Source organism: Daphnia pulicaria, chromosome 2, assembly GCF_021234035.1.
Source record: "Daphnia pulicaria isolate SC F1-1A chromosome 2, SC_F0-13Bv2, whole genome shotgun sequence".
NCBI lineage: Eukaryota > Metazoa > Arthropoda > Branchiopoda > Diplostraca > Daphniidae > Daphnia > Daphnia pulicaria.
The window spans coordinates 7,678,187-7,704,454 of record NC_060914.1 but is presented as its reverse complement, the minus strand read 5'-3'; the positions used below and the strand labels follow the sequence as shown (position 1 = coordinate 7,704,454).

General features: G+C 36.6%; 17 non-coding genes across 17 annotated transcripts; 12 read left to right on the top strand and 5 right to left on the bottom strand.

The window, feature by feature from the left end:
- Positions 1-212: 212 nt before the first annotated feature.
- Trnac-gca lies at positions 213-284 on the top strand. The gene has a single exon. It is a non-coding gene; the product is annotated as a tRNA-Cys (tRNA).
- Positions 285-1,094: 810 nt separating this feature from the next.
- Positions 1,095-1,167, bottom strand: Trnav-uac. The gene has a single exon. It is a non-coding gene; the product is annotated as a tRNA-Val (tRNA).
- A 267-nt stretch (positions 1,168-1,434) lies between these two features.
- Positions 1,435-1,506, top strand: Trnac-gca. Its single transcript has one exon. It is a non-coding gene; the product is annotated as a tRNA-Cys (tRNA).
- A 396-nt stretch (positions 1,507-1,902) lies between these two features.
- Positions 1,903-1,974, top strand: Trnac-gca. The gene has a single exon. It is a non-coding gene; the product is annotated as a tRNA-Cys (tRNA).
- Positions 1,975-2,784: 810 nt separating this feature from the next.
- On the bottom strand, positions 2,785-2,857 carry Trnav-uac. Its single transcript has one exon. It is a non-coding gene; the product is annotated as a tRNA-Val (tRNA).
- Positions 2,858-3,124: 267 nt separating this feature from the next.
- Trnac-gca lies at positions 3,125-3,196 on the top strand. Its single transcript has one exon. It is a non-coding gene; the product is annotated as a tRNA-Cys (tRNA).
- A 396-nt stretch (positions 3,197-3,592) lies between these two features.
- Trnac-gca lies at positions 3,593-3,664 on the top strand. The gene has a single exon. It is a non-coding gene; the product is annotated as a tRNA-Cys (tRNA).
- An 809-nt stretch (positions 3,665-4,473) lies between these two features.
- On the bottom strand, positions 4,474-4,546 carry Trnav-uac. The gene has a single exon. It is a non-coding gene; the product is annotated as a tRNA-Val (tRNA).
- A 267-nt stretch (positions 4,547-4,813) lies between these two features.
- Trnac-gca lies at positions 4,814-4,885 on the top strand. The gene has a single exon. It is a non-coding gene; the product is annotated as a tRNA-Cys (tRNA).
- Positions 4,886-5,281: 396 nt separating this feature from the next.
- Trnac-gca lies at positions 5,282-5,353 on the top strand. Its single transcript has one exon. It is a non-coding gene; the product is annotated as a tRNA-Cys (tRNA).
- Positions 5,354-6,509: 1,156 nt separating this feature from the next.
- On the top strand, positions 6,510-6,581 carry Trnac-gca. The gene has a single exon. It is a non-coding gene; the product is annotated as a tRNA-Cys (tRNA).
- A 397-nt stretch (positions 6,582-6,978) lies between these two features.
- On the top strand, positions 6,979-7,050 carry Trnac-gca. The gene has a single exon. It is a non-coding gene; the product is annotated as a tRNA-Cys (tRNA).
- Positions 7,051-7,860: 810 nt separating this feature from the next.
- On the bottom strand, positions 7,861-7,933 carry Trnav-uac. Its single transcript has one exon. It is a non-coding gene; the product is annotated as a tRNA-Val (tRNA).
- Positions 7,934-9,513: 1,580 nt separating this feature from the next.
- On the top strand, positions 9,514-9,650 carry Trnal-uaa. The gene is made up of 2 exons: positions 9,514-9,550; positions 9,606-9,650. It is a non-coding gene; the product is annotated as a tRNA-Leu (tRNA).
- A 6,098-nt stretch (positions 9,651-15,748) lies between these two features.
- Trnac-gca lies at positions 15,749-15,820 on the top strand. The gene has a single exon. It is a non-coding gene; the product is annotated as a tRNA-Cys (tRNA).
- Positions 15,821-16,636: 816 nt separating this feature from the next.
- Trnav-uac lies at positions 16,637-16,709 on the bottom strand. The gene has a single exon. It is a non-coding gene; the product is annotated as a tRNA-Val (tRNA).
- A 303-nt stretch (positions 16,710-17,012) lies between these two features.
- On the top strand, positions 17,013-17,084 carry Trnac-gca. Its single transcript has one exon. It is a non-coding gene; the product is annotated as a tRNA-Cys (tRNA).
- The last annotated feature ends 9,184 nt before the right edge of the window (positions 17,085-26,268 follow it).

Sequence of the window (26,268 nt, the reverse complement as noted above, 5' to 3'; positions counted from 1 at the left end):
TCAAGAAGTATTATTTAATAACACACAGTTTCTTCACTCAAATAACTGAAATATCTGACGTGGCCTCCTGTTCAATAGAAACTCAATTATTAACCAAATGATTCTTTGTTTGCGCATCCTGTGTGAAACAAAAATTAAAAGATAAGGTTTTTTTCGCAAAATTAATACCTTATAATCCAGAATGTCGAAGGTAAACTCATACAAACATTTATGGGGGTATAGCTCAGTGGTAGAGCATTCGACTGCAGATCGAAATGTCCCCAGTTCAACCCTGGGTGCCCCCTTAAAAAACGGATGTTCATCATTGAGATGTTTTAAAATGAAATATCTTGCGGTTTTCTGCATGCTTGCCTGTTTATATGGAAACTTTTGTATAATTTATTTAAAGATTTACATCAAATATATAGTGACAAAACAATAATCACACAATAGAATTATCACTGTATCAGTAGCAGATTTGCGCACAATATAGAAAGAACCTGCCAGGTACGATTATCTCAGCGAAAAATGTAAAACCCCGGTCGTGTGTACAATTGCAATTAATACTTAAGGGTCTCATGCTGTTCCGACTGAGCTAGCCAGGCTCATACAAATCAACGTTGTAATCCAATACTATCTAATATGTCATGGTAAAATGCACTTGAATTATCGCTCGCACTATGGTGATAACTACATCGGTGGTTATGAGGATTTACTGCTAAGATACACATAAGTGATATTCCTATATTTTATCTGTTTACTTTGTATGTAATGAGTGCTAGGATGATAGACTGCATAGTTGTAAAATTATCTCTAGTGATGTAACATTACCATTTTGCAGTAATCAAGTCAAAACTTCAGCGGTTATTGTTGCGTTAAAAAAGCGCCAGTTTTGACTGCTTTTCGTTGGGATGACACCAGACGGATAGCCAAACAAATACAACTTGGTAGTGGCACCCTCTTAAGTGTACAGACTAGCTAGTTAGCGTGTAAGATTCCTACCGCTCTTCTTCCATTACACATTTTACATAGCAGTACACAAGTCCAGATATTGGCTATTATCGAGAAATTACAAAAGGAAATGAAATTCCATACTCGGATTAAAGTTGTAAAATTGTTTCCACCCAGGATCGAACTGAGGACCTTCAGCGTGTAAAGCCGACGTGATAACCACTACACTATGGAAACGTCAATTTCATAAAGATGGCAAAAAATTTATTTCGCCAAAATCACCATAACATGTTTATGTCCCCAAAATATATAATAAGGATATAGCTGACTTGACCTGAAAGCCACACGATGACTAAATAGGCATCAATTATCGACATTTCGTTTCGTGAAATATCAGAGAAAAGAAATCTAATTTTTAAAAAATATCAATCGATATTTCAGAGTCAGAAACTCTTAATTAAAATGGAGGAATAATAAAACTACGCGGTAAAATGTAAAAGTATCGGGGGTATAGCTCAGTGGAAGAGTATTCGACTGCAGATCGAAATGTCCCCGGATCAACCCCGGATGCCCCCTATTAAGTTGAATCTAATACAGGGAATGAACTATTATTGGGTTTATTCAGTTAAATTGTTTCGTTGTTGTGTTTATTGAATTTGAAAATCAGCTCACTAAAAATATTTCTACGTATCAGCCTGACTTTTGAAAGTTTGAAAGAAATTCTCATCAGCTTATGGAAACTGATCTGCGTTAAAGCTGTTCAAGAAGTATTATTTAATAACACACAGTTTCTTCACTCAAATAACTGAAATATCTGACGTGGCCTCCTGTTCAATAGAAACTCAATTATTAACCAAATGATTCTTTGTTTGCGCATCCTGTGTGAAACAAAAATTAAAAGATAAGGTTTTTTTCGCAAAATTAATACCTTATAATCCAGAATGTCGAAGGTAAACTCATACAAACATTTATGGGGGTATAGCTCAGTGGTAGAGCATTCGACTGCAGTTCGAAATGTCCCCAGTTCAACCCTGGGTGCCCCCTTATGAAACGGATGTTCATCATTGAGATGTTTTAAAATGAAATAACTTGCGGTTTTCTGCATGCTTACCTGTTTATATGGAAACTTTTGTATAATTTATTTAAAGATTTACATCAAATATATAGTGACAAAACAATAATCACACAATAGAATTATCACTGTATCAGTAGCAGATTTGCGCACAATATAGAAAGAACCTGCCAGGTACGATTATCTCAGCGAAAAATGTAAAACCCCGGTCGTGTGTACAATTGCAATTAATACTTAAGGGTCTCATGCTGTTCCGACTGAGCTAGCCAGGCTCATACAAATCAACGTTGTAATCCAATACTATCTAATATGTCATGGTAAAATGCACTTGAATTATCGCTCGCACTATGGTGATAACTACATCGGTGGTTATGAGGATTTACTGCTAAGATACACATAAGTGATATTCCTATATTTTATCTGTTTACTTTGTATGTAATGAGTGCTAGGATGATAGACTGCATAGTTGTAAAATTATCTCTAGTGATGTAACATTACCATTTTGCAGTAATCAAGTCAAAACTTCAGCGGTTATTGTTGCGTTAAAAAAGCGCCAGTTTTGACTGCTTTTCGTTGGGATGACACCAGACGGATAGCCAAACAAATACAACTTGGTAGTGGCACCCTCTTAAGTGTACAGACTAGCTAGTTAGCGTGTAAGATTCCTACCGCTCTTCTTCCATTACACATTTTACATAGCAGTACACAAGTCCAGATATTGGCTATTATCGAGAAATTACAAAAGGAAATGAAATTCCATACTCGGATTAAAGTTGTAAAATTGTTTCCACCCAGGATCGAACTGAGGACCTTCAGCGTGTAAAGCCGACGTGATAACCAGTACACTATGGAAACGTCAATTTCATAAAGATGGCAAAAAATTTATTTCGCCAAAATCACCAAAACATGTTTATGTCCCCCAAATATATAATAAGGATATAGCTGACTTGACCTGAAAGCCACACGATGACTAAATAGGCATCAATTATCGACATTTCGTTTCGTGAAATATCAGAGAAAAGAAATCTAATTTTAAAAAAATATCAATCGAAATTTCAGAGTCAGAAACTCTTAATTAAAATGGAGGAATAATACAAATACGCGGTAAAATGTAAAAATATCGGGGGTATAGCTCAGTGGAAGAGCATTCGACTGCAGATCGAAATGTCCCCGGTTCAACCCCGGATGCCCCCTATTAAGTTGAATCTAATACAGGGAATGAACTATTATTGGGTTTATTCAGTTAAATTGTTTCATTGTTGTGTTTATTGAATTTGAAAATCAGCTCACTAAAAATATTTCTACGTATCAGCCTGACTTTTGAAAGTTTGAAAGAAATTCTCATCAGCTTATGGAAACTGATCTGCGTTAAAGCTGTTCAAGAAGTATTATTTAATAACACACAGTTTCTTCACTCAAATAACTGAAATATCTGACGTGGCCTCCTGTTCAATAGAAACTCAATTATTAACCAAATGATTCTTTGTTTGCGCATCCTGTGTGAAACAAAAATTAAAAGATAAGGTTTTTTTCGCAAAATTAATACCTTATAATCCAGAATGTTGAAGGTAAACTCATACAAACATTTATGTGGGTATAGCTCAGTGGTAGAGCATTCGACTGCAGATCGAAATGTCCCCAGTTCAACCCTGGGTGCCCCCTTATAAAACGGATGTTCATGATTGAGATGTTTTAAAATGAAATAACTTGCGGTTTTCTGCATGCTTACCTGTTTATATGGAAACTTTTGTATCATTTATTTAAAGATTTACATCAAATATATAGTGACAAAACAATAATCACACCATAGAATTATCACTGTATCAGTAGCAGATTTGCGCACAATATAGAAAGAACCTGCCAGGTACGATTATCTCAGCGAAAAATGTAAAACCCCGGTCGTGTGTACAATTGCAATTAATACTTAAGAGTCTCATGCTGTTCCGACTGAGCTAGCCAGGCTCATACAAATCAACGTTGTAATCCAATACTATCTAAAATGTCATGGTAAAATGCACTTGGATTATCGCTCGCACTATGGTGATAACTACATCGGTGGTTATGAGGATTTACTGCTAAGATACACATAAGTGATATTCCTATATTTCATCTTTTTACTTTGTATGTAATGAGTGCTAGGATAATAGACCGCATAGTTGTAAAATTATCTCTAGTGATGTAACATTACCATTTTTCAGTAATCAAGTCAAAACTTCAGCGGTTATTGTTGCGTTAAAAAGCGCCAGTTTTGACTGCTTTTCGTTGGGATGACACCAGACGGATAGCCAAACAAATACAACTTGGTAGTGGCACCCTCTTAAGTGTACAGACTAGCTAGTTAGCGTGTAAGATTCCTACCGCTCTTCTTCCATTACACATTTTACATAGCAGTACACAAGTCCAGATATTGGCTATTATCGAGAAAGTACAAAAGGAAATGAAATTCCATACTCGGATTAAAGTTGTAAAATTGTTTCCACCCAGGATCGAACTGAGGACCTTCAGCGTGTAAAGCCGACGTGATAACCACTACACTATGGAAACGTCAATTTCATAAAGATGGCAAAAAATTTATTTCGCCAAAATCACCATAACATGTTTATGTCCCCCAAATATATAATAAGGATATAGCTGACTTGACCTGAAAGCCACACGATGACTAAATAGGCATCAATTATCGACATTTCGTTTTGTGAAATATCAGAGAAAAGAAATCTAATTTTTAAAAAATATCAATCGATATTTCAGAGTCAGAAACTCTTAATTAAAATGGAGGAATAATACAAATACGCGGTAAAATGTAAAAATATCGGGGGTATAGCTCAGTGGAAGAGCATTCGACTGCAGATCGAAATGTCCCCGGTTCAACCCCGGATGCCCCCTATTAAGTTGAATCTAATACAGGGAATGAACTATTATTGGGTTTATTCAGTTAAATGGTTTCATTGTTGTGTTTATTGAATTTGAAAATCAGCTCACTAAAAATATTTCTACGTATCAGCCTGACTTTTGAAAGTTTGAAAGAAATTCTCATCAGCTTATGGAAACTGATCTGCGTTAAAGCTGTTCAAGAAGTATTATTTAATAACACACAGTTTCTTCACTCAAATAACTGAAATATCTGACGTGGCCTCCTGTTCAATAGAAACTCAATTATTAACCAAATGATTCTTTGTTTGCGCATCCTGTGTGAAACAAAAATTAAAAGATAAGGTTTTTTTCGCAAAATTAATACCTTATAATCCAGAATGTTGAAGGTAAACTCATACAAACATTTATGGGGGTATAGCTCAGTGGTAGAGCATTCGACTGCAGATCGAAATGTCCCCAGTTCAACCCTGGGTGCCCCCTTATAAAACGGATGTTCATCATTGAGATGTTTTAAAATGAAATAACTTGCGGTTTTCTGCATGCTTACCTGTTTATATGGAAACTTTTGTATCATTTATTTAAAGATTTACATCAAATATATAGTGACAAAACAATAATCACACCATAGAATTATCACTGTATCAGTAGCAGATTTGCGCACAATATAGAAAGAACCTGCCAGGTACGATTATCTCAGCGAAAAATGTAAAACCCCGGTCGTGTGTACAATTGCAATTAATACTTAAGAGTCTCATGCTGTTCCGACTGAGCTAGCCAGGCTCATACAAATCAACGTTGTAATCCAATACTATCTAATATGTCATGGTAAAATGCACTTGGATTATCGCTCGCACTATGGTGATAACTACATCGGTGGTTATGAGGATTTACTGCTAAGATACACATAAGTGATATTCCTATATTTTATCTTTTTACTTTGTATGTAATGAGTGCTAGGATAATAGACTGCATAGTTGTAAAATTATCTCTAGTGATGTAACATTACCATTTTGCAGGAATCAAGTCAAAACTTCAGCGGTTATTGTTGCGTTAAAAAGGCGCCAGTTTTGACTGCTTTTCGTTGGGATGACACCAGACGGATAGCCAAACAAATACAACTTGGTAGTGGAACCCTTTTAAGTGTACAGACCAGCTAGTTAGCGTGTAAGATTCCTACCGCTCTTCTTCCATTACACATTTTACATAGCAGTACACAAGTCCAGATATTGGCTATTATCGAGAAAGTGCAAAATGAAATGAAATTCCATATTCGGATTAAAGTTGCAAAATTATTTCCATCCAGGATCGAACTGAGGACATTCAGCGTGTAAAGCCGACGTGAAAACCACTGCACTATGGAAACGTCAGTTTCACAAAGATGGCAAAAAATTTATTTCGCCAAAATCACCATAACATGTTTATGTCCCCCAAATATATAATAAGGATATAGCTGACTTGACCTGAAAGCCACACGATGATAAAATAGGCATCAATTATCGACATTTCGTTTCGGGAAATATCAGAGAAAAGAAATCTAATTTTTAAAAAATATCAATCATATCGATTGATTCAGAGTCAGAAACTCTTAATTAAAATGGAGGAATAATACAAATACGCGGTAAAATTTAAAAATATCTGGGGTATAGCTCAGTGGAAGAGCATTCGACTGCAGATCGAAATGTCCCCGGTTCAACCCCGGATGCCCCCTATTAAGTTGAATCTAATGCAGGGAATGAACTATTATTGGGTTTATTCAGTTAAATTGTTTCATTGTTGTGTTTATTGAATTTGAAAATCAGCTCACTAAAAATATTTCTACGTATCAGCCTGACTTTTGAAAGTTTGAAAGAAATTCTCATCAGCTTATGGAAACTGATCTGCGTTAAAGCTGTTCAAGAAGTATTATTTAATAACACACAGTTTCTTCACTCAAATAACTGAAATATCTGACGTGGCCTCCTGTTCAATAGAAACTCAATTATTAACCAAATGATTCTTTGTTTGCGCATCCTGTGTGAAACAAAAATTAAAAGATAAGGTTTTTTTTCGCAAAATAATTACCTTATAATCCAGAATGTCGAAGGTAAACTCATACAAACATTTATGGGGGTATAGCTCAGTGGTAGAGCATTCGACTGCAGATCGAAATGTCCCCAGTTCAAACCTGGGTGCCCCCTTATAAAACGGATGTTCATCATTGAGATGTTTTAAAATGAAATAACTTGCGGTTTTCTGCATGCTTATCTGTTTATATGGAAACTTTTGTATCATTTATTTAAAGATTTACATCAAATATATAGTGACAAAACAATAATCACACAATAGAATTATCACTGTATCAGTAGCAGATTTGCGCACAATATAGAAAGAACCTGCCAGGTACGATTATCTCAGCGAAAAATGTAAAACCCCGGTCGTGTGTACAATTGCAATTAATACTTAATAGTCTCATGCTGTTCCGACTGAGCTAGCCAGGCTCATACAAATCAACGTTGTAATCCAATACTATCTAATATGTCATGGTAAAATGCACTTGGATTATCGCTCGCACTATGGTGATAACTACATCGGTGGTTATGAGGATTTACTGCTAAGATACACATAAGTGATATTCCTATATTTTATCTTTTTACTTTGTATGTAATGAGTGCTAGGATCATAGACTGCATAGTTGTAAAATTATCTCTAGTGATGTAACATTACCATTTTGCAGTAATCAAGTCAAAACTTCAGTGGTTATTGTTGCGTTAAAAAAGCGCCAGTTTTGACTGCTTTTCGTTGGGATGACACCAGACGGATAGCCAAACAAATACAACTTGGTAGTGGCACCCTCTTAAGTGTACAGACTAGCTAGTTAGCGTGTAAGATTCCTACCGCTCTTCTCCCATTACACATTTTACATAGCAGTACACAAGTCCAGATATTGGCTATTATCGAGAAAGTACAAAAGGAAATGAAATTCCATACTCGGGTTAAAGTTGTCAAATTGTTTCCACCCAGGATCGAACTGAGGACCTTCAGCGTGTAAAGCCGACGTGATAACGACTACACTATGGAAACGTCAATTACATAAAGATGGCAAAAAATTTATTTCGCCAAAATCACCATAACATGTTTATGTCCCCCAAATATATAATAAGGATATAGCTGACTTGACCTGAAAGCCACACGATGAAAAAATAGGCATCAATTATCGACATTTCGTTTCGTGAAATATCAGAGAAAAGAAATCCAATTTTTAAAAAATACAAGATTCCTTCGGTAATATCCTTCGGTAATTTTTTTAAACGTAAAAGAGACAGAAAATAAAGGTTATGGTAGATTAATACATACTAGAACGTTTGGAAAATTCTGTTTCCCTTTATTCTCTTTCATAATTGATTCTTTATAACTAATTGACTAATAATCTGTTAATATTATGAGTGGTGCGACTTAGGAGTGGCGGAGGCTTCGCCCCGCCACCCCACGTCGCACTTCACGTTTAGATTAAGTTTTAGCAACATTTATTACTATAGTAACATGGAATTGGAAAAATTATTAGTTACATATTAACTATAAAGAATTGGATGTGCTATTATAGCAGTTAGATTAAACCACCGCTGAAAAAATCTTAATTCAGGCATATAACCTAAGTGTTTTATGACCGGTTCCAAAATCGATACCGATGGTAGCGTCGCTAGTGATATTACCATAGCTTTACTTCGTCTTTCGTTACATTGTTTGGTGTACACACCAACCTGACCACGCTTTCCCTTAAATCTTATGTCAATGTTGGACTAATGGTTAGCAACCCGGGCTGCCACTCGTATGGTTCGGAGTTCGAAACTCGAACAAGCCATTTAGGAAATTTAAATTTGTAACTTTTGAAAAATTATACTTAAAAAACTTTCGGAGGTAAATGGAAGTGGAAGATCGGTGGTAACTCTTCACGACCGCCAAAAGATCTTGATGACTGTGGAGAGGACAAGGGAAGAAGAGAGAGATGACCCAGAGCTTCAAAATGAGTATGATCAAACATTTTTTAAATGTTCCTCAACTTCTTGGTTGATGACTAACTGTTAAAAAAAAGGGGAATAGAAATTTTACTTGATCAAAAAATTTATTAAAATCAAGATCATCATTTATTAAAACAGTTAACAAAAAGAGGCAATAATAAGAACAATAAAGACGAAATCGAACAAGAACAATAAAAATCAAATCAAATATCATCAAAATATCAATAGCATATCATCAAAACTTGTCTTGCTAGGGAAGATTCAAACTTTTTTTCTTTTTGTTAACACTGCTGAGCACTCACTGCACTGACAGTTGGAAGGTTAAGCAAACAAAAGCGAATTCACTGCCTAGGATTCGGCAACCAGCTAGGTAACAAGTACGCAAATTAAATTTTTAAAACAGTAATGAAAACAAATGAAACCCCGTTACGACATGTATCAAATTTTGACAGAATTATGTACAAAATTTGGTGACGATTGGTCATTCAGGGAAGAAACGTATAAAGGATAACTAAATGGACATTAAACCCTCTGAATTTCACTACTAGCTACTACTACCCTACCCCCTATACCCCACACCCTATATTGTTAAGGACCTTCGTATATAAATATACCTAAGCGATAAGTAGTCATTGCGTTAATAATGTCAAGATGGCCGAGTGGTTAAGGCGCCAGACTTAAGATACTAATTCAAATAATAGATTAATAGGTAATCTTGTGAAATCCGTTACTTGGCATTCTGGTCTTCGAAGAAGGCGTGGGTTCGTACCCCACTCTTGACAAAACCTTCCTTTCAAGTTTTATTCTTTTTCACTTTAAATCTTCTTCTCCATTGAAAACACAAATGTGTCACAATCGTTAACAGTAACTCAAAGCAAACGAGTATAAGTTAAGGGGTTGTAACTCAGAGGTAGAGTGCTCGCTTCGCATGTGAGAAGACCGGAGTTCAATCCTCAGCAACTTCAAGCTTTTGCAAATAATCGAGTGTTAAAAAGCAAGTATCAGCAATATACTGGTAGTCTCGATTTTCAAGGGGTTGTAACTCAGTGGTAGAGTGATCGCTTTGCATGCGAAAAGCTTGGAGTTCAATCCTCCGCAACTCCATACTATAATCACTTTCATTTTGAAAAAAAAAGACCATTGTTAGGTCTGCCAACAGAATGAAACCACATTCAACATTCTTACGAATATCTCGTGAAAAGTGTAAATACCGAGTGATCAAACAAGTACTTGCAAAACGATAGGGCATAATCTTTCTTATCGTTCTTTTTCTTCTACTGGTAGAAACCGGCTTTTGTCGTCCCAGCGGTTTTTTTTGACGGCCATTCGGTTGTGGCACTTTCGATGAAACCTGCAGTGATCTTCGAAAATTGAACAGAAAAGCATACAATTGCCATTAATTATTGATATTTTGCCCTGTCATTGTTAAAATTGTGTGCTCTTCTACTGGTAGTGACGGGTGTAGTAGCTAGAGCGTCAATGTTTTGGAAAAAAGGCAATGATGCTCTGGTTTCGATCCCCTGCTGAACCCGTCCTAAAACTGTTGGCCTGGGCCTTGAGGCTGCGGCATAACACTAAAAAATGTTATTAGACAGGATCCTTGATTGCTTTCAAGGATATGACGTTAAATTCGCGTCATTAGAACTTTACTTGGATAGTGCGCGTTACAAATAAATCAAATTAAAATAAAATTAAATTAAAATTAAAATCAAATTAAAATTAAATCTTCTCAATACACCTAGTTTACGCCACATTGCAATATAAGTAGTTATTGCGTTGACAATGTCAAGATTGCCGAGTGGTTAAGGCGCCAGACTTAAGATTCTAATTCAAATAATAGATTAATAGGTAATCTTGTAGAATCCGTTACTTGGCATTCTGGTCTTCGAAGAAGGCGTGGGTTCGTACCCCACTCTTTACAAAACCTTCCTTTCAAGTTTTATTCTTTTTCACTTTAAATCTTCTTCTCCATTGAAAACACATACGTGTCGCAATCGTGAAAATTCACTCAAAGCAAACGAACAAATGTTAAGGGGCTGTAACTTAGAGGTAGAGTGCTCGCTTCGCATGTGAGAAGACCGGAGTTCAATCCTCAGCAACTTCAAGCTTTTGCAAATAATCGAGTGTTAAAAAGCAAGTATCAGGAACATACTGGTAGTCTCGATTTTCAAGGGGTTGTAACTCAGTGGTATAGTGATCGCTTTGCATGCGAAAAGCTTGGAGTTCAATCATCCGCAACTCCATAGTACAAACACTTTCATTTTGAAAAAAAAGACCATTGTCAGGTCTGCCAACAGAATGAAACCACATTCCACATTCTTACGAATATCTCGTGAAAAGTGTAAATACCCAGTGATCAAACAAGTACTTGCAAAACGATAGGGCATAATCTTTCTTATCGTTCTTTTTCTTCTACTGGTAGAAACCGGCTTTTGTCGTCCCAGTGGTATTTTCTGACGGCCATTCGGTTGTGGCACTGTCGATTAAACCTGCAATGATCTTCTAAAATTGAACAGAAAAGCATACAATTGCCATTAATTATTGATATTTTTCCCTGTCATTGTTACAATTGTGTGCTCTTCTCAATACACCTAGTTTACGCCACATTGCAATATAAGTAGTCATTGCGTTAACAATGTCAAGATTGCCGAATGGTTAAGGCGTCAGACTTAAGATTCTAATTCAAATAATAGATTAATAGGTTATCTTGTAAAATCCGTTACTTGGCATTCTGGTCTTCGAAGAAGGCGTGGGTTCGTACCCCACTCTTCATGTATCTCATGCATTCCATAGTACAAACACTTTCATTTTGAAAAAAAAGACCATTGTCAGGTCTGCCAACAGAATGAAACCACATTCCACATTCTTACGAATATCTCGTGAAAAGTGTAAATACCCAGTGATCAAACAAGTACTTGCAAAACGATAGGGCATAATCTTTCTTATCGTTCTTTTTCTTCTACTGGTAGAAACCGGCTTTTGTCGTCCCAGTGGTATTTTCTGACGGCCATTCGGTTGTGGCACTGTCGATTAAACCTGCAATGATCCTCTAAAATTGAACAGAAAAGCATACAATTGCCATTAATTATTGATATTTTTCCCTGTCATTGTTACAATTGTGTGCTCTTCTCAATACACCTAGTTTACGCCACATTGCAATACAAGATTCCTTCGGTAATATCCTTCGGTAATTTTTTTAAACGTTAAAGAGACAGAAAATAAAGGTTATGGTAGATTAATACATACTTTAACGTTTGGAAAATTCTGTTTCCCTTTATTCTCTTTCATAATTGATTCTTTATAACTAATTGACTAATAATCTGTTAATATAATGAGTGGTGCGACTTAGGTGTGGCGGAGGCTTCGGCCCGCCACCCCACGTCGCACTTCATGTTTAGATTAAGTTTTAGCAACATTTATTACTATAGTAACATGGAATTGGAAAAATTATTAGTTACATATTAACTATAAAGAAATGGATGTGCTCTTATAGCAGTTAGATTAAACCACCGCTGAAAAAATCTTAATTCAGGCATATAACCTAAGTGTTTTACGACCGGTTCCAAAATCGATACCGATGGTAGCGTCGCTAGCGATATTACCATAGCTTTACTTCGTCTTTCGTTACATTGTTTGGTGTACACACCAACCTGACAACGCTTTCCCTTAAATCTTATGTCAATGTTGGTCTAATGGTTAGCAACCCTGGTTGCCACTGGTATGATTCTGAGTTCGAATCTCGATCATGCCATTTAGGAAATTTAAATTTGTAACTTTTGAAAAATTACACTTAACAAGCAATCCAACACTCAACCGCACCAAATCCATGGACCCCACTTTTTTTCCCATTCCGCTATGGACGCTAGGAACGCGAGGGAGAGTAATAAAAAATGGCAACTAGGCTTGGTGGGAAACTGGTCAAAATTACACTTTACTATATTGGGAATAACTCGGTCAATCTAATTCGGAATGTAAATTCCTTTTGGATTGGTATTAAGGGATGGGCAAGCAAACTTTTGGTTGAATTTGTTTTTTTTTAAAGGTTAGCATTTAACCAAAAAGCGATGCCAAAGACCCCCTAAAATTGTTAAAATTTGAAAAAACTCAAACTTTAACATTAAATATCTCCCGAACAGCAGGGAATATTTAAATTCTGCAAAAACAGGTGAATCCGAACTAAAAAACTGGATATGCCTGAAACATTTCAGATTTCTTGGTCCCATAGGGGAATGGGAAAAAAAGTGGGGTCCATGGATTTGGTGCGGTTGAGTGGTGGATTGCTTGTTAAAAAACTTTCGGAGGTAAATGGAAGTGGAAGATCGGTGGTAACTCTTCACGACCGCTAAAAGATCTTGATGACTGTGGAGAGGACAAGGGAAGAAGAGAGAGATGGCCGAGAGCTTCAAAATGAGTATGTTCAAACATTTTTAAAATGTTCCTCAACTTCTTGGTTGATGACTAACTGATAAAAAAAAGGGGAATAGAAATTTTACTTGATCAAAAAATTTATTAAAATCAAGATCATCATTTATTAAAAACAGTTAACAAAAAGAGGCAATAATAAGAACAATAAAGACGAAATCGAACAAGAACAATAAAAATCAAATCAAATATCATCAAAATATCAATATCATATCATCAAAACTTGTCTTGCTAGGGAAGATTCAAACTTGTTTTCTTTTTGTTAACACTGCTGAGCACTCACTGCACTGGCAGTTGGAAGGTTAAGCAAACAAAAGCGAATTCACTGCTTAGGATTCGGCAACCAGCTAGGTAACAAGTACGCAAATTAAATTTTTAAAACAGTAATGAAAACAAATGAAACCCCGTTACGACATGTATCAAATTTTGACAGAATTACGTACAAAATTTGGTGACGATTGGTCATTCAGGGAAGAAACGTATAAAGGATAACTAAATGGACATTAAACCCTCTGAATTTCACTACTATCTACTACTACCCTACCCCCTATACCCCACACCCTATATTGTTAAGGACCTTCGTATATAAATATACCTCAGGGACAAGATTCTTTCGGTAATGTCCTTCGGGAATGTTTTTAAACGTTAAAGAGACAGAAAATCAAGGTTAAATAGTAGATAAATACATACTATTATGTTTGGAAAATTTTGTTTCCCTTTATTCTCTTAAATTAATTGATTCTTAATAACTAATTGACTAATAATCTGTCAATATTATCATAATATTCGTAATATTCGAAGTCGCACCACTCATAATATTATGAGTGGTGCGACTTAGGTGTGGCGGAGGATTCGCCCCACTACCCCACGTCGCACTTCATGTTTAGATTAAGTTAAAGTAACACTTATTACTATAATAACAATACAATTATATCATGCGGTCACATGTTGCATTACATGAGTCTTGGCTAATAGATAGTGAACTACCATCATACCTATTTTATCCCTTCTATTAATGTAACAATGATGGTCTAATGGTCATCAACCCAGGCTGCCATTCGCATGGTTCGGGGTTCGAATCTCAATCAAGTCGGAAAAGAAAACTAAGTTTGTAATTTTTGAAAAATTCCTCTTAATAAGCTTTCGGAGGTAAATGGAAGTGGAAGATCGGTGGTAACTCTTCACGACCGCAAGAAGATCTTGATGACCGAGGACGGCGAGGAGAGGAGAGAGGAAGAAGGGAGAGATGACCCAGAGCTTCAAAATGAATATAATCTAACATTTTTAAAATGTTCCTCAACTTCTTGGTTGATGACTTAACTGTTAAAAAAGGAGGCATAGAAATTTTACTGACAACCAAATTTATTAAAATCAAGAAAAAAATAGTAAACAAAAAGAGTTAATAATAAAACAAAAAGGGTTAAAAAAATAAAAGTGGGAAAATACAAAGTAAAAAGATGAATAAAGACGAAATCGAAATCGAACAACAAAAACCAAATCAAATAATTAATACTCTCCACTCCCATAGCAGAAAACTTGTCTTGCTAGGGAAGATCCAAACTTTTTTTTCTTTTTGTTTACACTGCTGAGCATGCACTGACAGTTGGAAGGTTACGCAAAAAAAGCGAATTCACTGCCTAGGATTCGGCAACCAGCTAGGTAACAAGTACGCAAATTAAATTTTTAAAACAGTAATGAAAACAAATGAAACCCCGTTAGGACATGTATCAAATTTTGACAGAATTATGTACAAAATTTGGTGACGATTGGTCATTCAGGGAAGAAACGTATAAAGGATAACTAAATGGACATTAAACCCTCTGAATTTCACTACTAGCTACTACTACCTTACCCCCTATACCCCACACCCTATATTGTTAAGGACCTTCGTATATAAATATACCTCAGGGATAAATCGATATTTCAGAGTCAGTTACTCTTAATTAAAATAGGGGAATAATACAAATACGCGGTAAAATGTAAAAATATCGGTGGTATAGCTCAGTGGAAGAGCATTCGACTGCAGATCGAAGTGTTCCCGGTTCAACCCCGGATGCTCCCTATTAAGTTGAATCTAATACAGGGAATGAACTATTATTGGGTTTATTCAGTTAAATTGTTTCATTGTTGTGTTTATTGAATTTGAAAATCAGCTCACTAAAAATATTTCTACGTATCAGCCTGACTTTTGAAAGTTTGAAAGAAATTCTCATCAGCTTATGGAAACTGATCTGCGTTAAAGCTGTTCAAGAAGTATTATTTAATAACACACAGTTTCTTCACTCAAATAACTGAAATATCTGACGTGGCCTCCTGTTCAATAGAAACTCAATTATTAACCAAATGATTCTTTGTTTGCGCATCCTGTATGAAACAAAAATTAAAAGATAAGGTTTTTTTCGCAAAATTAATACATTATAATCCAGAATGTCGAAGGTAAACTCATACAAACATTTATGGGGGTATAGCTCAGGGGTAGAGCATTCGACTGCAGATCGAAATGTCCCCAGTTCAAACATGGGTGCCCCCTTATAATTATAAAACGGATGTTCATCATTGAGATGTTTTAAAATGAAATAACTTGCGGTTTTCTGCATGCTTACCTGTTTATATGGAAACTTTTGTATCATTTATTTAAAGATTTACATCAAATATATAGTGACAAAACAATAATCACACCATAGAATTATCACTGTATCAGTAGCAGATTTGCGCACAATATAGAAAGAACCTGCCAGGTACGATAATCTTAGCGAAAAATGTAAAACCCCGGTCGTGTGTACAATTGCAATTAATACTTAAGAGCCTTATGCTGTTCCGACTGAGCTAGCCAGGCTCATACAAATCAACGTTGTAATCCAATACTATCTAATATGTCATGGTAAAATGCACTTGAATTATCGCTCGCACTATGGTGATAACTACATCGGTGGTTATGAGGATTTACTGCTAAGATACACATAAGTGATATTCCTATATTTTATCTTTTTACTTTGTATGTAATGAGTGCTAGAATGATAGACTGCATAGTTGTAAAATTATCTCTAGTGATGTAACATTACCATTTTTCAGTAATCAAGTCAAAACTTCAGCGGTTATTGTTGCGTTAAAAAAGCGCCAGTTTTGACTGCTTTTCGTTGGGATGACACCAGACGGATAGCCAAACAAATACAACTTGGTAGTGGCACCCTTTTAAGTGTACAGACTAGCTAGTTAGCGTGTAAGATTCCTACCGCTCTTCTTCCATTACACATTTTACATAGCAGTACACAAGTCCAGATATTGGCTATTATCGAAATATTACAATAGAAAATGCAATTCCATACTCGGATTAAAGTTGTAAAATTGTTTCCACACAGGATCGAACTGAGGATCTTCAGCGTGTAAAGCCGACGTGATAACCACTACACTATGGAAACGTTAACATTAGATAGATGGCAACAAATTCATTTCGCCAAAATCAACATAACATGTTTATGTCCCCCCAACGATATAATCAGGATATAGCTGACCAAATGAAAGCAACATGATGAAAAATAGGCATCAATTATCGACATTTCTCTTGGAGAAATATCAGAGAAACGAAATCCAATTTTTAAAAAATATCAATCGATATTTCAGAGTCAGTTACTCTTAATTAAAATGGGGAAATTAAAACGAGTCAGTTATTCTTAATGAAAATGGAGGGCTAATAGAAATACGGGGTAAAATGTAAATATATGGGGGGTATAGCTCAGTGGTAGAGCATTTGACTGCAGATCGAAATGTCCCCGGTTCAACCCCGGATGCCCACTGTTTAGTTGAACCTAATATAGGGAACGAAATATTATTAGGTTTATTCAGTTAAATTGTATCATTGATGTCTTTATTGAATTTAAAAATAAGCCCACTCGAAATATTTCTACGTATCAGCCTGACTTTTGAAAGTTTGAAAGAAATTCTCATCAACTTATGGAAACTGATCTGCGTTAAAGCTGTTTAAGCTGAGGCACCGCGACAAAAGGGCCGATCGAACACCGATTTTTTTTATCCCTAAAAATAATTTTGTTTCTACTAATGAACCTTTTTTGAAAATATTGACGAGCCCTAGAACCAACGGCAAGCAGTTGAAATTCTATATACTACACTTGAAAAACCTTTTTTAAGGAAACGCGACAAAAGGGCCGATCGAACACCGATATTTACAATATTTTCTTTTACCAAACCTTGTCGTATTGCCTCAGCTTTTTTCCATAAAACGCAATAAAAGAACCTACAGATCGCATTTTCAGAGTCACCACAGTTTACTGAATCTTTTCGAACCCATTTGTTTCAGTTTTTTCATACGCAACGCGACAAAAGAGCCTGTCGAACGATTGTTATTTTATCAAATTTATTTACTCTGTGTGTGAACGTGACATCCTCTTGTTCTTATTATCTAACTCCATTTTTCCATAGAGTTTGTCACAATGAATGAAATTTTTTGTTCAAGTATGAAGTTTTTTTTTCTTAGGTGACGCGACAAAAGGATCTGTCGAAGGTTACAAAAATTTAAATTTCTTCACAATTCTAGAAAAGGGTATTTTTTTATTTCAAATCCATCTAATGTGCTGTGGCATTTTCTGGAAAAAAACCTTGTTACGTTATTTCAAATATTTCGTATATTATTCCTTTTATTCTAATGGTAGGGAATAAATAAATATTTTCATTGGTATGCCTTTCTTGGTCCAACTATGAAAAACGGTTCCCTCATTGCAATTTTGTATAGGCTCTTTCGTCGAGAGACTGTTATGTCGACATTTGGTTTAGTCTACTGGCTGTTTTTGACACTTATTCGATGTAGTCTGAACGTCTTTTACTTCCCCATTTCAATGCGCAAAGCTACAAAAGGGCCTGTCGAACAGTTTTTTTTAATCAATATTTATTAAATTTTGGTTTAACGTGAAAAAGCTTGATTCTCAGTTATTCTCCTTTAAAAAAAAATAAAAATGTTTATAATAATAATTTAATTTTTTTTTAGATTTTGATAATAAATTGGGACAAAATTTTTTGACGTGTTTTTTCACCGCGGTTGGGTGATTCCCTAGTATTGACCTACAAGATCGCAAAAAATGAGAAAATTTTTTGAACTTTTTCCTGTGTTTAAAAAATACGAGAAGTATCCGTAAGGCGATCATTTTGAAGGCGGTAATTGAATGTGATCGCCTTACCTTGGAAAATCTTAAGAGGCAAATATTAGTTATTCTAGTTAACTGCTATTCTGTTAAAAATTTGTTGCTAAGAAAATGAGATTACTGACAATTATTCTTTTATAAAACCTCAATTTAAAAAAAGTTTCAATTGTCAAATTACTACGTTAAAAACTTAAAAAATTTTCTGTCAGTATTATTGGTAAACCAACAATGATGTCAGTTCTTTCTAAATTAGAAACATAATCCTGATTGCGGTCCTATTATTTTATAATATTAGTTATTCATATGTTCCTACTGCGCTTATAACTAAAAAATTAAGAATAAAGGAGATAGGTTGACAGAAGTTGCATTAATAGCCTCTATGAAATCGCAAAACCTGTTTTTGAAAATGATTCTTTGCACATTTATTTCCTTTCAACATGTTTAACAATGAAAACATTTTAATAAATACCGAGTTTATGACCATCTTTTCAAGTTTTAAAATCGAGTTCTGAGTTATGCTGCTTGAAATTTTCATTTTCAAAATACACTATTGGCGGTACCACCAATTCTTAAGGCAATTTAGTACCATAGTTCTGCATTTTTCTTACAATCTTTCGATCCTGACTATTAGTTCCTTAGGACACAGAATATTTGCCAAATCGGCTTGTTTGCTTGTTGTTGAATTGGAAGCCAATATCCTGGTAAGTGATTTTTCAACTTTTCCAGGTACAGTTTTTTTCAGGAACACTTTTCTATTTTTAACAATTGTATCATCATTGTTACAACCATCACCATCTTCTGAAAGCCTTGGAGAAACAAGCTTTCATAAGAAAATAAGTCAAAATATTTTTAAAACTTCTTGTTATTACCGTTTCCATCGCTCCATTCTTTGAGTAGGGCCTCATTCGTGAACGGCAGTTTAGGTTTGATGATCATTCCAGAAGCGTTTTTTTTCTTCTTGGGGGAAACAAAAATGGTAGTTTTCCTTTTGTTCTCTTTGCTTTTTTTATCTATTGTATCACGTTCATTTTCTGAAAACAGAAATATTAAGTCTTAATAAGTAAATAAGTCAAACTATCTCAACATTTTGTTACCGTTTCCTACACTTCTGTGAATCGTAGCCTTTGTTGTGATCGGAAGATCGAGCATCTCGTTATTTTCCTCATCGGTGCTGTAAACATCGTTCCCAAAGTTTCTTAAATCCGATTGGGGTTGCATACTCCGTTTTCTTAGGACCGCGTTTAGTATTTCAGCAGAATCTCGACTGTATTTAATGGGAAATAAATTGTTTAAGGCTTGGAACAATTATGTGTAAATCACTCTTCTTACCACATTCTTCATCAATTGGGTGAACGAGGACTTTAGCTGGGGATTGCTGGTAGGAAATTATTGGTAGCTTTTCCTCAGTTTCAGCAGTCCTTTTTGCCTTTTGGGGGGGGGGGGCACAGAAACGCGGTTTTTTTCAATTTCTTGGATCTTGATTTGCGAGGTTGATGTCCACCAGCTGTAAATAATGGCATGACACAGTTGTATAAGACACAGTACGTAATTAAATAACTATGTTAATTAATCTACTTGGTTTTGAATTTGGTCCGGAGACAGAATTAGTGAAAGTTTCGCTGTTATTTTCATCAGTTACACTAGCACCAGAAGATTTGTTTGTTTGTTTATTTTTGGGTTCATTGTCACTTTTTTTCGTCGGGTCAATTTTTCTGCATCATCAGAATCCTCACTAGCTTCGAAACTTAGGTCATTAATGGTTTTCCCACCAACATGGAAGTTTTCTATAGCTGAGATTACAAAATGTACATTTTTTTAAAGATCTGTATGATGTAATATCAAAAGAGAAGTGTACCTTGATTCATTTCGTCTTCTTCTTCAGAAAGATGATTGGCTTCTCTAAATGAATCTTTATCTGATAACTGAGCATCTTCAATTTCCACAGCACTTGAACGGTTAGCTAAAAACAATTACTTTTTAAATAATTAGAATGTCACTTAATATATTCTATCATAGCCTACCCTTAAATTCTGCAACATGAGCTTTTAATTGCAATTTGCACAAACGAAACGCTGGTTGTTTCAACTAATTGTTTTCCTATATTTCCATAATCACGAGTTCTGAAACTGGAAACTTTTTCATTTGGTGTATGCATAAACATAACTACGTTAGCCCCACTGTCTCTTTCAAGTGCAGCCAACTACCATTAATAACAGCAACAGTTTAGTGAAAAAATAAACAAATAAATTGAATACAAAAAAATACCGTGCGTTTCACTCAACGAATTCGCCCTCTCTTCGTGGACTCCTTAATTGATATCTTGAGCCCATCACTATACTTTTTGGGGGGCAATTGTCATAACCTTTCTATCGCATCTTCAGTACGAGAATTTTTTTTCCCATTTCATTTGCTAGAAGAAAGAAAATTAAGAAAAACGTAAATAGTTAACTTAACTAGATGTACGTTTTATTTATTAGCCTAGATAAAAACACACATGGTTAGCTCAACACAGTCTTCACCAGTGAACTGATACTGATCCGATTCCGTGTCGTTAAAAAACGGATTTTTTGAGGGCCGTAGAACGGATTGGTTTCCGTTCTCTTACGCTAGAGTCGCATGAAGGCAAAAACGTTATGCCTACCCTCTAGCGCCTCTAGCTGATTCATAATCGGATTCATTTCAGTTAACCAATTTTAACTGTGTTATTGAAAAGCAAAACAAACAAAATGTCGTCGCACAAGAAAAGGGATATGTTGTGGTACATTTGTTCTAGTTTTAATCTGTTTGATTTAGAATTATATCATGACAAGTGTAATCAAAATAATCATCAATTCATCAGAATCATGAGGAAGTGAGTGCAGAAAATGGATTTAAAAGAACTTGGAGACTGTGGCAGCCCAAACAGAATGTTTGGAATTTGGGAGAGTTGTTTTATCCTGTTAACTTCCTGTTAGTGAAAGTATTTCATTAATTTTGTTATTGTTTAAATTGCTATATTAATACTTTTCTTACAGGACAAATCAAGGAAGGAGAAATAATCCTACGAAGAAGACCACACCAAGGCCTTGTTGAATTCACGACTAATCAAGGAATCCAAAGGAACTTACAGCTCTTAAGCAAAAGTTTATTCATAGTATTGTAAGTATAACTAGACACAGATATTTAAAATACCATCTTATTAATACTTTGTAATTTTAAGAAATCAAAACAGCCCGTAAATAGCATGGTTGATTTAACCGTGATTTAACACTCTCAGGCTCACCATACCAATAAATAACAACGAGTGGTCCACTGATGTAGGTGGATATTGGGAATATTGCTGATGAATTCTTGCAATCCCCTGTCTTGTTTGATGTTTGGACTACATTGGGTTACAAATATTAAATGTATGGAATTTATTTCAGTACTTTTTACAACTGTTCTAAATTATATTTACATTTTTTTTTCTTTTATAGTGAAAAGAAAGATTTACCAAAAGAAAAAGGAATGAGTATGCCATCACAAGTAAGCTGAGGCTCATATTGACGACAAATCTTCTGGTTGTTTGAACAAATTATTATGTGTAATGCAGGTATTCATTTAATGATTACTGCACTAAATGAAGATGTCGACTTGCTCTTGTTTTCATTTTATGAACTTGGTTCTAAATCACAAACTAGCCTTTTTCGCCTTTAATTTCCGCTAACCATTCCGCCGAAGAGATCAACTAGTTGAGCCAACTACCTCTTGATTGTCCCGAGATGTCTTGAAAATCATCGTTTACGCTTATTCTGTTCGTGGGAATGTTTGACAACATCAACCTGCTCATTTACCGTCATCTACGTTATCATCTATTGTGTGTAATGCATGCGTGTAACTTGACCGCGCCCCCTTTAAGACGGGCAAATATACTGTGATGCGATGAGCATTTAAAAATAAAAAATCTTTCTACAATTAAACGTTAAATAACTTTACAAATATATTATAAACACAGTTTGGTTGTCCTTTCGACGGACGCCGGACGGACGTCTTCGGATTGCGTAGAATTATTCCAACTGCCTCTCTGCTTTATTAAATTATCGCCTTTTTTTGATTGTGTAGCTTTGCCGGTTTTTTTATTTATTCCGGCATGCGTTTTGTTTTTATCTTTCTAATATTTCGGGCGATATTTTAGAAAAAAATATCCAGCGAGAAACCAGTCGCGTAAGCATAAGCGCAAGGCACGCAAACACCTTGAACGAACAGGCTTTTCTCGGGCTTTTCAGCAAGGCGCAAACATTGCAAGTCGTTATCGCATTTAAGTAAAGAAAGGTGCAGAAATGGATTCTAAAATAAAACTTTATTAGATCCTTTTTCATTGCATTATTCGTCTTCCGCATAATAAAGTGTGCGTGAAAGTGAAAACTTATTCGCCGTGGATTACAGATACGCGCGTACAAATTAGACTTTTTCCGACTTCATATTCGGATTCAGCGGGAAAACTTGGGTAAGAGGTTGATTGTTATTCATTTTGGCGGTAGCCTGCGGGAGTTAGTATTTTACGAGCAAATTTTTTACGAAGAAAGTCCGCCCTGTTACGATAAGCGATTTACGTCGTTTTTTTCCTTGAAAAAAAAGTGTCGTAAACTAATAACTCCCGCAGGCTACCGCCAAAATTAATGAAAATTATACCTCTTACCCGATGTAAACGCTATTGCATAACCAATGGAATATTGAGCAATCATTTTGTTTAAATTCTCCTTTTAATTTTTCATTGAAGCCATGACCGAAATTTAAAAAACTACTAAGACCGTTGTACGCAATAAAAGTATAAAAAGCACAATCCAGTTCGTCCCTGATGTTTTCGTGCGCTAGTCTTACGCTATTAGTTTCTCGTTTGAATTTATTTTTCTAAAATATCACCCAAGCTAAAACACAATACGACAGCAATAGCAAAGATGCGCTTTCGAAAGTTAAACGGTCATTTTAAAGAAGCGGACAGGCAGGCGGGAAATGTTGAAATTATAAAAGGATTTGTCACTGTTAACGAGGCTTCTGTATTGATTTTAACACAGGGTATTTAATGAATCATTCCAACTTGTGGAGCTTCTGGCATGACCAGGTAAAAGAGAATAAACTGTTCATGGCACATTTACACACATACATAGAATTAACGATAAACGTGTGACGACAACGTCCACACGTGATGATCAGGAAAGACTGAGAGTTGTGAAACGATAACGTTTCCACAATGCAGCAATACGTACATATATAAATGATGTGCCATGACAAACTATAAGATAGTAGTTTACAATAATTACCGGTGATGAAGATGGAATGAAGCACACTTAATCAAAAGAACAATCAGATATTTCTGTAGAGAGAGCAAAACGAACGCTTCGTGTCCATTCACTAAGCGTGGTCAGAAGCAGAAGATAAGAAAAAGAATTGAGGGAAGAGACAAAGGCTACAACCCCAAGGCCGAGGACCTGCCTCCCTTTCTTAGCATAGAATGAATTCAGCTAGAGCCATCTGGCGGTCACTCGGTGAAGGTCGTGTTTGTTGAAAAACTCAACAGGAAATTCGAAGTGATTGACTTATATTTATTGACCATAATCTTTTGCATTACATGATAAGAGATAATAATGTAGATGTCAGTACTGGAGCAGGTTGATTATGCGGAACCTTATCACGAATACCGAATCCACTACGAACAGATGCATACGCAATGTTTTCCAACACATCTGAAAATCGGGAGGTAGTTGCGGCTCAACTAGTTCATCTCTTTGGCCGAAATGCGCCTGAATGGTAAGCGGAAGTCAGGCTTGTTACGAGGCTTGTTCCTGATTGAGAATAGTTTTCTGAGTTAATCAAATAAGAACAAGAACACATGACGTTTTCATTTTAAAAGTGCTTTATTAATGAAAATAATTCCTGCATTTACACATTATAATAATTGGGTCAAATAACCAGAAGATATGCCGTAAACATGAGCCTCAACTTACTTTTGATGGCCGGGCTATCCATATTTCCGGACCTTTTTTCATTTTAGTATTAAAAAAAATAAGAAATTTAAATGTATGCAAGAACAGTTGTAATAAGTATTGATATGTGTGAGGAAGTCAGAACGAGAGAGAGAGTAGAATGCGGCTCAGATCAGTATATTGGACGACCAATGCTCTGGGAAGAGCAGACAGAGACTGAGAGAGACTGAGTGGGAGTCAGAGACATAGGGAGGGGGTCCTCTCCTATATATAGAGCCGATGGGTGCCGTGTTGCCAGATGGCACATCATCACAATATGAATCACATACATACTACTGTCGCGTGGTCAATGACCACGCTATGTGATACGTCTGGTATGTAGTCCAACCGGACGTACTGTATGACCGTGCCGGCCTAGCCGGGTATATAAGCGTAGAGCATCGGGCTGTCCGAAGCTGTCTAACATTGACTGTACTAGAATGTAGTATTAGCAATACACTCCTTATCCTTGTATGTTACATGTTGGAGATGCAGGCCTCATAGGGTAAGTCCATTTTTCTCCATCGTGTTGTAATTTATTCGCAGTGTGTGCCGTGAAATTGCGGTGGTGCGGATTTGTTCCGGCCAAGCTACGATGTGACGGAGAAAACGGCGCCTTGAGTGCGATCCCTGGTAACAAGGGTGAGGAGAACGGAGCGGGGGATAAGTAGAAATTTGGGAGTAGCATTTGTTGTTTGTTGTTGATTGTTGATTTGTTGTTTTGTTGTTTTTAGCGCACGGTGAGCAGCGGGTTTCAGACCGCGGGCAAGATCCGGGGTCGCTTGAAAACGCACGTTGAGCGGAAAAAGCGTGAGCCTTTTGTCCGCAAGAAACGGGGTCAGTTATAAGCGCACGGTGAGCAGCGAGCTTTTTTGGCCACGTGCAAGACCTGGGGTCGCTTGGAAAAAAACGCACGTTGAGGGAAAAAGGGTGAGCCTTTTGTCCGCGAAACGGGGTCTTTGTAGGAAGCGCACGGTGAGCAGCGAGCTTTTTGGCCGCGTGCAAGACCTGGGGTCGCTTGGGAAAAAAACGCACGTTGAGGGAAAAAGCGTGAGCCTTTTGTCCGCGAAACGGGGTCGTTGTAGGAAGCGCACGGTGAGAAGCGAGCTTTTTGGCCGCGTGCAAGACCTGGGTCGCTTGAAAACGCACGTTGAGCGGAAAAAGCGTGAGCCTTTTGTCCGCAAGAAACGGGGTCGTTTGGTTTGTAAGCGCACAGTGAGCAGCGGGAAGCGTCAAGCTTCTGGTCGCGGGCAAGACCTGGGGTCGCTTGAGAGCGCACGTTGAGCGGCAAAAGGTGTAAATCTTTTCGGTTTCCGCAAGAAACGGGGTCGTTCACAGTGCACAGTGAGCAGCGGAAAGTGTCAAAGCTTTCGGACGCGGGCAAGATCTGGGGTCACTGAAAACGCACGGTGAGCAACGGGAAGTGTTTCATTTCTCGGAGGTTGCAACATGCCGGGATCATTTAGTGTTTTGTTCGTGTTCTTTTTTTGTTTGTTTGTTTGTTGTGTTGTGGAGAAGTGAGCTGTTTTGATGGGGAGGAGACGAAAAAAGTGGCCGAAGAAGGAAGGCAGTTGGACCGGTGGAGAGAGAGCTTGATCAGCCCCTATGGAGCGGGAGATCGACAAGAGAATTGGCGATGGCGAGAGGGTCGAAGAGAGACCGGTGGAAGGAGCGGAGAAGAAAGACCAACGGAGAGAGAGCGATTGAAAGAGACCTACGGGAGAAGAGAAGCTGCGAGACCGGCAGTAGGTCGAGCGCCTGACAGCAAGGCGAGCGGCGAGCGACGGCGGAGAGAGCGACGAGCGGCGGAGATAGAGAGCGACGACGAGAGAGGCGGAGAGAGA